We start from the raw sequence: 12165 nt of genomic DNA, 5'->3' as shown, positions 1-12165 counted from the left end.
ATGAATTAATACACGTAAAGTGCTTTGCAAACCTTAACATACTTTATGAATATCAGGTATTATTATTTCATGGGAATGAAGTTTACACTTGAGCAGTGGTTTTGATACTGTGACACATACTCTGTACCTATTTTACTAATGCCCACTTGTATGGCACATTGTTGTATGCAGGCTAGAGCTTGTTCTTACTCATCTCCCTTCAAGATTCTAGAGATTCCCCTTGAGGACTTTTTGGGAGTGGTTTTTCTGATTCTATAGGCTCAAGCCCCCATCTAGTTAAGTTGTTAACACTGATTATCCTTCATAAAAGAATATTTACTGAAAAAATATAGCAAGAATTCCCAAGCCAGACATATCCTCCTCTATAAAATCCTGGTCTCTGGGAAGAGAGGGTACAGTATGTGTCTGCTTCTAGATATTTGTCTTATGAAGTTCATCCCCAGGAGTTGCACAACCTCAGAACAAGCATTCTCTTACCTGCAAAACCTGTGCCTTGGCTTCTAGGTTCTGGGCTAGATGATCATGCAGATTTCTTCTAAGAGCTCTCCTCTCTTCTTTCCTCTCTATCCCCTTTTTCCCTTTCCTCTCTTTTCAAATCTTCTTCCTTCTTCCTTTTTTTCACTCCTTTCTCTCCAAATGCCACCAAAATGGAAGATTGGAAAGGTTAAGGGCAACTAGATGGAGCACTGGATAGTGTTGGTCCTGGAGTTAGGAAGATCTGAGGTCATATCTAACCTCAGATACTATTTGTGTGACCTTGGGCAAACTGCTGACCTTGTTTGCCTCAGTTTCCTTATCTGAAAAATAGGAATAAGAATAGCATCTATCACTCAAGGTTGTTGTAAGAATCAAATGAGAAACTTTTAAAGCATTTTACATTGTCCCTGAGTAACACAATAAGTTCAATATAAATGCTTGTTGTTATTATAAAACAAATGACCTACCTACCTCAGTTCAGTTTTGGTCTTGTTGCTAGTTGCTGGGGATACAAAATAAAGAAAGGGAAGAAATTCCTCACAATTTTGAACCTAAAAAGTAAGCTGCTGTTTCATGGTACATCTGGTAGACAGGTTACATGAGAAGAGAATGAATATGATAAATAATGCTATTGAATCCAATGCCTTGGTTAACAAGCTGCCTTAGGAGCTGCTTTGGCAAAAGGTTTGCTAGACAAAATTGTAAAGGTAAAGTTTGTCTGAGTTGGCATCTCCCCACTTACTTTTTCAGTGTCTTTATCCCCTCCTTCAGTGCTCTCTTTCCTTTCTTTCACCAGCTAGAACATCTAGAATTTTTGACATCAGTAGCTATTTTTCTCTGTTCCTTTATCTTTACTATTTCCATTCCCTCAAATGCCTACTCTCCTGTTAATTAAATTCAACATTTATTAAATGATCTACAAAGAGTAAAAAAAGAAAAGAAAAACTGAAGCAGCTATTGATTGCTGCATAGATCTAAATATGGAAGTCAGCAGTCATTTAATCTAATACTACCCCACCCCCACCCCATTTATACATGAGAAAGCTAAGAAAACCCAGAAAACTTAGGTGATAATGTGGTCACAGTTCCTATCCTTAAGCAACCTAATTATATTCATTGAGTGATATATTTAGAGCTAGAAGAGAGATTGAGAAGTGCAGAGTCATGGATAGAATGATGATTTGGAATGAGGACAACTATCTTTACCTGTGTGTCTCTAGGTAAGTTGCTTAATCTTATTTGGCCTCAGCTTCCTCATCTGTAAAATGAAAAGCTTCTAGCTCTAAACCTAGGGTTCAACAACTATAGTTCAACCCTGGGATGTGCTGGAATCAGCATAAATTGACTCAAGAAACTATTGTTAAATTTTAAATTATAAACTAATCAGGGCTTGATTTATTGTTTTGATAAGGAAGTGATGGAAAAATATTAATAATGCAGATTAAATTTTAAAATGTGTTATGAATTATTTCTTACTCCGGCCAATTGTTTTTTGTTCATGATCTATTTTATATTATTACAATAATTTTGTTACAAGAATAAACATACCCCCCCCCCTTGAGAAACCTCAAGAATAGTGAGAGAGAGGAAAAAATGTGCTTCAGACTGTGTTCAGATTCCAATGGCTCTTTTTCTGGGGTGGGATGCCATCTTTATCATAAGTCCACTAGAGAAGTTGCTTCAATATTTTTCCCATAGTTGGTATTACTAGCTGTAGTTCCCTCCACTCTATTCTGCCCACTCTCATTTATTCTATTCTCTCTCTCTCTCTCTCTCTCCTTTTATCCTGGCCCTGTCCAAAAGTGTGTTGTATCTGAGTACCCTCTCCCACAATCTTCCCTCTCTTCTATCTCCTATTCCTCCCTTCCCTCCCCACATTCCCCCTTATTCCATCCCTTTCTTCTCATTTTTTTCCTAGGGTAAGATAGATTTCTATATCCTATTAAGTGTGTATGTTATTTCCTCTCTGAGCTATTTCTGATGAGAATGAAGACTCACTCATTCCCCTTTGCCTTCCCCCATTCCACTTTTTCTTAACTCTTATGTGAAATTTCTTAGCTTCTTCTTCATCTCCTTTCTCTTCCTCCCAGTATTTTCCTTTATCATCCATTGACTCCATCTATTTCTATATTATACCATTATATATATATATATACACACACACACACACACACACCATATACATATCCTTCTAACAGCTCTTATAAATGAGAAATTTCATATGAGTTATAAATATCTTCTTCCCATGAAGAAATACAAACAGTTCAATATCATTAAGTTCCTCATAGTTAATCCTTCTCATCCACCCCCTCTATGGTTCACCACAGTCCTGTACTTGAAGATCAAACTTTCTGTTCAGCTTTGGTTGTTTCAATAGGAAAGTTTGAAAGTCCCCTGTTTCATTGAAAGTCCATCTTTTTCCCTGAAAGAGGATGTTCAGGTTTGCTGGGTAGTTGATTCTTGGTTGTAAACCAAGATCTTTTGCCTTCCAGAATATCATATTCCAATCCTTACGAGCCCTTAATGTAGATGCTTCCAGATCCTGTGAAATCCTGACTATGGAGCCTTGGTAGTTGAATTGTTTGTTTCTGGCAGCTTTTAGAATTTTCTCTTGGATTTGGGAGTTTTGGAATTTGGCTATAATATTCCTAGAAGTTTATCTTTTCAGAACTTTTTCAGGAGGTGACTTGTGAAATCCCTCAATTTCTATTTTACCCTATGCTTCTAGGATCTCAGGGAAATTTTGCTGTATTATTTCTTGAAAAATGAAGTCTTAGGCTCTTTTCCTGATTGTGACTTTCAGCTAGCCCAATAATTTTCACATTATTTCTCATGGATCTGTTTTTGCAGTTGGTTGTTTTTCCAATGAGACATTTAAAATTTTCTTCTAATTTTTGACTTTTTGGAAGAGTTTTATTTCTTCCTAATTTCTTGCAAAGTCATCAGCTTCCTTTAGTTCCATTCTGCATTTGAAGGAGTTATTTTCTTCAGAGAGCTTTTTTACCTCCTTTTCCAGCTGGTCAATTCTGCTTTTTAAGGCATTCTTCTCCTCATTTGTCTTTTGCTTTGCTTTTTCCATTTGACCTAAACTGTCTTTTAACATATTATTTTCTTCAAAGTCCTTTTTTGAGCTCATCCATAGTCTGAGCCCATTTTCTATTTCTCATGGAGGTTTTGGATATGGAAGCTTTGATTTTGTCATCATCTGAGTATGTGCTTTGATCTTCCATGGGACTAAAGTAATTCTCTATGGTCAGATTCTTCTTTTTCTGTTGTTTACTCATTTCCTCTGCCTAAGAGTAATTTACAGCACTTCCAAGGCTTTGGGGTTTTTTTTGGGGGGACACCCCATTGGAACCTTTATTCCTCAAAAGTCTTATGCTCTCTTGCCTATGCTTTGATATGTAGATGACTACAGCATTACCCTCTGCCCTACTCCAGCCTATAGTTAACATATACCTGCATGCCCTTATTTCAATCCCTTCGATTTATAGGTAGAAGGTGAAGCAACTTATTTTCATAGTCATACAGGTGGTACACAGCAGTATTGAAGATTAGATTCTGGGTCCTTTGAGTCTCATTGCATCTATTTCCTCATGAAACCTTGAGAGCCTCTGGGGTCCCTTTCAGCTCTAAATCTATGAATGTATGAATGGACTTTGGAATGCACCAAAAATAGCATTTTTCCCACCAAAAACATCATGCTTCCTTTAGAGTGTTATACAGGAAAATTACATCTCCCTGGAGGTATTTCTTTTATTATTTTTAAATTTTAATTTCTTTCAATTCCAAATTCACTTGCTCTTACTTTCCCTTCCCCCACCTACTGAGAAGGTAAGATAAGAGCCCTTAAAGTTATGTATAGTAGGGGTGGCTAGGTGGCACAGTGGATAAAGCACCGGCCCTGGAGTCAGGAGTACCTGAGTTCAAATTTGGCTTCAGACACTTAATAATTACCTAGCTGTGTGGCCTTGGGCAAGCCACTTAACCCCATTTGTCCTGCAACCCCCCCCCCCCACCACCAAAAGATATGTATAGTAAAGCCAAACAAATTCTCATATTATCTATGTTCAAAAAAGAAAAAAAGTTTATTTCAATCTATAATTGAGTTCATCACCTTTCTGTCTAGAGGTAGACAGTATATTCAGTTTTAGTCTTTTAGATTTGTGATTGGTCATTGTGTTGATCAGATGTCAAATAGGCACTTAGAGCTTATTTTGGTATATAGACTACTTTTTCAATTTTCCCAACAAATTTTGTCTGATATTGGGTTCTTACTCCTAAGAGCTATGATTTATCAAATATTCATTTCTGGTCTCATTTGCTTTTATATATTCTGTACCTAGTCTTTTCCACTGAGCAACCTCTCTAGCTTATTTGTTCAATTGTTTTAATCATGCCTGACTCCTTGTGATCTCATTTGGGGTTTTCTTGGCAAAGATACTGGAGTGGTTTGTCTTTTCCTTCTCCATTCCATTTTACATATTGAGGAAACTGAAACAAACAAGATGAAGTGACTTGCTCAAGGTCACACAGCTAATAAGAGTCTGAAACCAGATTTGAACTTAGGAAAACGAACCTTTCTGACTTCAGACCTAGCATTCTATTCACGTACCACATAGCTGTCCCCTCCAATTCATAATTAGTATCAAAATTATTTTGACAATTTCAGCTTTGTAGTCTAATTTGAGATCTGGTACTGCTCGACTCCATTCTTTTCCACTTTTTTTTTCATTCTTTGATATTCTTAACATTTCATTCCTCCAAGTGAATTTATTATTAATTTTTCCAGCTTGATAAGATTATCCTTTGATGGTTTGATTAGTATAATGCTGAATAAGTAAATTAAGTAGTATTTTCAATTTTATCATTGCTAATCCTACCCATGGGCAATGAATAAATTATTTGATTATTTAAGTCTGTTTTTTTTTTTAGGTTTTTGCAAGGCAAATGGGGTTAAGTGGCTTGCCCAAGGCCACACAGCTAGGTAATTATTAAGTGTCTGAGACCGGATTTGAACCCAGGTATTCCTGACTCCAGGGCTGGTGCTTTATCTACTATGCCACCTAGCCGCCCCCTTAAGTCTGTTTTTATTTGTGTAAAGAGTATTTTGTAATTGAGTTCATATAGTTTCTATGTGTGCCTTGGCAGGTAGATTCCCAAATATTATGCTGTCTATAGTTATTTTCAATGGCATTTCTCTTTCTACCTTTTCCAAGAAGTATTACCTGAACTTCACTATTTCTTGAGTACAGTTGGAGATGACAGAGATATGAGACATGGTTCTCTAACTCAAGGGCAAATAAGACTATTCTATATAAAACAATTAGGGAATAGTTTGAGAACACTCCAATACTGAAGAAGCTTAGGGGAAGGAGAGATAGGAAAATAGGCTGGCATATTTAAAGAATACTTATTAGAACTTGAAGGAGCAGCAGGGCTTAGAAGAGGTGGAGCCAAAGTATATAAAGGGGGAGAACATAAGGAACAAAGAGAGGGAAGGAAGGCATTAATTATGTGTTCAATTAAAAGCAAAATTTAATTACGTTGAATATGTTGGGTGAGATCAAACCTTGGATTTCCTGGAAAAGTGAGAAAGATGGATTTAATTTGGCAAGCAGTAAAGAACAGTCACAAGGTTTTGAGCAGTGAAATATGTGACAAGAGGTACATGGTACTTAAGAAGATTAGTCTGGTAGCCAGAGGGATGAAAGAGGACAGAGCTAGAAAGTCAGTTCTCTGCCAAAACACATTTTTCTTAAAGCATTACTGCCTACTAATGGCTTAATATATTACCTCTCACAAGTGACAATTGAGATTGTTATTATAGTTTAGCTTGCATATTTACCCTGAGTACTATGAGATTCTACAGGCTGAGTTAGTGGATGCCACAACTTCTTTTTCCCTTTTGGTTGCTACCTTAACTCTGACTTTTCTAAATCCGAATCCTATGTCTCACCCCCTTGGCTTCTCACTGCCTCACCAAGCCTACTCCCAGCTCCATTTCTCTTCTGGCCCCAGGATAGTCCAGTATATGATGCTAAGTAAGAAGAACTACTATTATCAGTGCAATAGAGAAGGCCAGTCCCTTGTTCCTTGTTTCCTTCATGGTCATTCCTGCAACTGGAGACTTAGAGTTTTGTTTTTACAACATCCCCAGCCTTTGACTCACACATTTAGACTACTCCTAACCTTCTAGATTGGGCTTTAGGGCAAGAAAGAGCATTTTTTTCTGGACATCTCATTCTGACCTACCAACTCTCATAAATTGAGTCACTCTAGAAAAGAAGTATCAATGAGCCTTCTTTATTTAAATTTGTATTCTAAAAAACCTCTGTTAATTGAAGGTAATGATACCTTCCTAATACAGGGGTGGGGAACATTTTTTTCTGATAAGGGCCAATACTTAAAAAATTAACCTGCTCTATTTGGTCAATCAATTAGTTAATTTGCCCCTAAAAAATTTCTACATTTTTTTCGAGTCCTGTCTGACTTTGGCAGCATCAGGCCAAATGATTTCTCAGGCCTTATATCAACCACAGGTTGGACATTCCCCACTCCTGTACTAAGAGCTCTATTAGTTTTAGATTCTAACCTACAAGCAGACTTTCATATTCCTATGGAAGGTCTGGCCTTATATAAATATAGATTATATAAATATAGGATATAAAAATGCTTATTGAACCCAAGGGCTGGCTTTATGCCTAACCTCTTTTGTTAAGGTTGCCTTCTGCTCCACATACAGGCATATGGTTCTGATGACAACTGGCCTCTAATAGAGGAGTGTGAGATTTCTTTTCTGAAACATTTCACCTGTTTAAACTTCAGTCTCAGAACCTTGGAGACAAATTATTTAAAGTTTAGATTTTGGCTCATGTCTATAATCTCCCCAAAAAGAGGAATAGAAAAGTTACTTGTTATACATTTTAAATCAAATATTTTTTTTTAGGTTTTTGCAAGGCAAACAGGGTTAAGTGGCTTGCCCAAGGCCACACAGCTAGGTAATTATTAAGTGTCTGAGACTGGATTTGAACCCAGATACTCCTGACTCCAGGGCCGGTGCTTTATCCATTATACCACCTAGCTGCCTCATTTTAAATCAAATATGAGAAAATGCTAGAAGATATGAAAGAATCTCATAACACCTTGATAGTACAACTTAAAACCACTCTCGGAAGGCTGATGCTTAAACCTCATCAATATATGAAACAGTTTGGGAGGCTATTGATAATATATTTTATATTTCATCTTAGCTTTTCCTTGTTCTTATAACTCCTGGTCTTTGTAAAACAATAAATCAGACCAGGGGATTGGTCTTTCCTTCTTATAGGTACTCATCTTGTTCAGTGCTAAAATTTTCTTTGCTTTGCTTTTCTAGGACCTCTGTCTATCTAACCAGCAAGATTGCCTTTAAGCAATTCACCTTGAGTTTGATGATTGATACCTTCTGAGGAAAGGAAATTAGAAGTAGAAAAAGAAGTCCTGGGCATGGATCAGCTAGTGACATTCTCTTATTCCTGTTGCCACATGAGAGTATTTTTCATAATAAAGTTGGAGGGCTGAAGAAACCTCATCTCCATCCACAAATCGCTCAGAAATCTCAAGAGTTACATGATGACACCTTGGTGGTTAAAGGAAAAGAGCCATATGACACCTGCTCTTCTGTTGCTGTTATGGGAATAAGGGAGGAATAAGAACACTCAGGATTTTCTTCATCATATAAAAGCACAAAATCTTTCAACACCGAGCCACTATATTTTCAGATTTTCTTGTTCAGTTGTTTTTAAGTTGTGTCCAATTCTTTATGGCCCCATTTGGGGGTTTTCTTGGTAAAGATATTGGAGTGGTTTGGCAATTCCTTCTCCACCTCAATTTACAGCTGAGGAAACTGAGGCAAACAGGGTAGTATGACTTGCCCAGAATCACACAGCTGGTTAGTGTTTAAGGCTAGATTTGAACTGATGAAGATTAGTCTTTTTTGACTCCAAGGCTAATGGTCTATCCATTGTACCTCCTCTAAAGGCCTAAATACTGGTGTCTCTGGAGTTCCTAGAAGTGTGCAGGGGGGCATGCTACTCCTCTTCCTCAAGTGCATATATGCCCTGCTTGTCTTTGTTCTAAGAGAGCTAGCCAAATGATCATCCTTTTAGTAATAAGTGTGCTGGTCTTATTATTAAAATAATTATATTACCCAGAAATTACATCTCTTGAACATTTTTAATTACCATAAAATTCTACTTCCATATTTACTTAACCATGGACTGACTACTCAATCTTTCTAATTTTGTTTCATCATTGGTAAAATAAAAATAATAATATCTCTCTTTCACAGGATTATTGTGAGGTTTAAATAATTTTTATCTTGCTAAATTTTGCTAAACCTTAAAGTAGCTTATGAATGTCTATTATGTTATAGAAATAACAATTGTTATTAATACCATATACCATATAAATTATTAGACTAAGGGGGCTCCTATATGCTAATTCAACCCTCTCCTACACTATTAAGATGTGGAGGCATAATGATCTTTTTCAGACTCCTCACATTATGGTTTAAAAACATCTATTGTCTTTACTCTGCCCACTTTTAGGCCCAGCCCCTCATTGTAGACCAAGGGAGTTGTCCTGGACCAGAATTAGCAAGGCTTCATTATCTTAGGGTAAGTTTGTGGAGAACTGACTGATCAAGTGTGGGAGAAGCCTTTTTGAAACCTGGTGATCCTAAAGAAATAGAAAAGAAAACAAAAATCAGCACATCTGATAAGGGAGATCCAAATCTTGCTCATCAACAAGGTTCTGAACTGAAGAATACAAATATGGAGAGAGGAGACAGTTGCAAAGGAAATTTGGGGGTTTGGACTGATTAATAAGGATCTTATCGGTAGAAAATGGGAACCTCAGGCAAAAAAAATCAAATCACCAATTAATTATCTCACAGCTGGGCAGGGTTCAGAGAATGGACTCTGGTAATTTAGGTAACTTTATGCACAGTGACTTTCATGTGTTTTGCCATTCTTGGGAGCATGTCTCTCTCTTTCCTTGTTACAGCCCACTGGTGCTGCCCAAATCCCCTCTATATTTATTGGCAGCTGGAGGGAGATAGACGCCATAGAAAATCCCATGATGCAAGACTACTAGACCTACTTTCTAGGAACAGCAGACCATAAGATGCTTGTCTCTTACTCTACAAAAGTACAAAAAGTTCTGGTTTCCTTTTAGGCCAGCTAGACAAATGCTTTCATTACCTTGTGGAGGAATCCAATCCTTCTGGGAAGTTAACCTTAGCTGCATGAGGTAGATCACCTATCTCAGGATAGCAATGTGAATATATCAGTAGAGTCTGATGACTTTTTTGACAACTAAGGTTGCTTTACTCTTGCTGATGGGATGGGCAAATAATGACTTTTCCTCTAATTGTTATGTGAGATTCTAGAAGACATTAGGAAGAAGGATGGAGATAAACATGCAGCTGATCTGGTATATTCATCAATAGCTATTACTTCATGTGACATTTACACTGACATAACCACATTCATTCTGAGAAGAGCATAGCAATGAAGGGATAGACTTTAACTCTGGAAAATCTAGCTTAAAACTAAGAGAAATGATTATTAGTAACCAATCATTTGGGAAGTTACAGAATTTTCTACTATTTCTTAAGTCCCGATTTTTAAAGAAAAAGTCTCTTGAATGATATTGCAGATAGTGAGATTGGTGAAGTAATCATTGTGTTCTGCTCAGGCTTGGGTGGGACATAAATTCTTTGAATAGATGGTCCAAAGTTAGGGGTGGTTTGGGAATAGAGAAGCTACATGGTAGATAGAATTTCCTCATCCTTGAACAAAGTGATGAAATTTCAGCCGGTCCCCATCCTCTATTAAAGGCAAAGTACTGTGCTTGACCTTGAGGATGATCTGAAGGTACTATCTCAACTTAATTTTCTTTTTCGTAAGTGGTCATTCTTGACCTTTTCCCGTCTCTCTCTTAGCTAACCATTACAACTGAATGGGCATTGCCTCAATCAAACTGTGACCTGGGAAAGATCTAACTTTTAAAAGTCCAAGGCCTCCCACTGCATCCAGGGCCCCTCTCCAGATCCTGATTCATATCTGACCACTGAATCCAGATGGTTCTGGAGGAGAAAGTGAATGATGATTTTGCACAGCATTCCCTTACTCAAAACCAATTTACTTGCATGTCCTGTCTTACCTGCCTGATGTCATGACCTTCTTTGAGAACGAAGGACAAAAAGCAACCAATCAGCCCTTCTCTTTTACGTTCTTTCTTTCATTGTTAAACAGAATTGATCACCACTCCTGAACCAGCAGCTGTCATTGTCTTTAATCTCAGAGAGCTGGACAATTGACCATTCTTTTATTAATAATGTGCTGATCTTATTATTAAAATGATTAAATTACTAGAAACTATATCACCACAAAATTCTGTTTCCAATGCTTACTTAGCTGTGTCATCATGGATTGATTACTTAGCCTTTCTGATTTTCAGTTTCATCATTGGTAAAATAATAATAATAATAATAATAATAATAATACTTGTATCTCACAGGATTATTGGGAGGTTCAAATAAGATAAATTTAAGTGTTTGTTAAAGTGCTTTGTTAATATATTATATTATAAAGGTAGTTATTATTTGGAATTATGCCCAAAGGGCTATAAAATTGCATACCCTTTGATTTAGAAATGCCACTACTAGGACTGTGTCCCAAAGAGATCATTTGAAAAAGGGAGGAAAGACCCATATGTACCAAATTATTCATAATGGCTCTTTTTGTGGTGATAAAGAATTGGAAATTGAGGGGATGGCTGAACAAGCAGGAAGATTTCAGAAAAACCTGGAAAGACCTGTATGAACTGATGCTGAATGAAGTGAGTAGAACCAGAAGCACATTGGACACAGTTACAGCAACATTGTGTGATGCTCAGCTATGACAGACTTAGCTCTTCTAAGCAATACAGTAATCATATATATTTCTAAAAGATTTGTGATGGGAAATGCCATTCACATACAGAAAAAGAACTATGGAGTCTGAATGAAGATCAAAGCATACTATTTTCACTTAAAAATTTTTTTTCCATGTGATTTTTCCCTTTTGTTCTGATTTTTTTTCACAGTATGACTAATATGGAAATGTTTGTAACATATTAGTGGAGGGTAGGAGAGAGAAAACTTTTCAACTTTAAAAAAGTTAATGTTGAAAATTATCCTTACCTATAGATAGAAAAATAAATAAATTTTAAAAATAATTACTATCCTGATAATTATAATTAATACTAATAGTTACTATATAATAGCTAACGACCACATAAATGGCTAGACTAAGGGATGGCCAGCCTCACTTAACTAATTTTGTATGTATATGCAATTTTGCTTTGATGTTGAATTTTCTTTTAAGTTTTTCCCTGCTAATTGCCCTTTGCCATATTTTCTTCTCATCATTTGCAGGTGCTGGAGTTGTTTCCTACAGTCTTATAATCCCAGTTTGACTTCATTTTGGAAACAGTCATTTTTATTTCTGGATCTTCCACTGATTCTTCCTGTATGCATGATTGGCTATTAATAATATTTTCTTTTTCTACCTTTAGCAACTCTCACCTTCACTCACATAGGCACATTTATACTTTATGCAATCACATTTACTCATCTGTTTCTTCCTAATTAAAATTCTT

This window comes from Macrotis lagotis, chromosome X (assembly GCF_037893015.1).
Source record: "Macrotis lagotis isolate mMagLag1 chromosome X, bilby.v1.9.chrom.fasta, whole genome shotgun sequence".
Taxonomy (NCBI): Eukaryota; Metazoa; Chordata; class Mammalia; order Peramelemorphia; family Peramelidae; genus Macrotis; species Macrotis lagotis.
Note: the sequence above shows the minus strand (reverse complement) of the source record.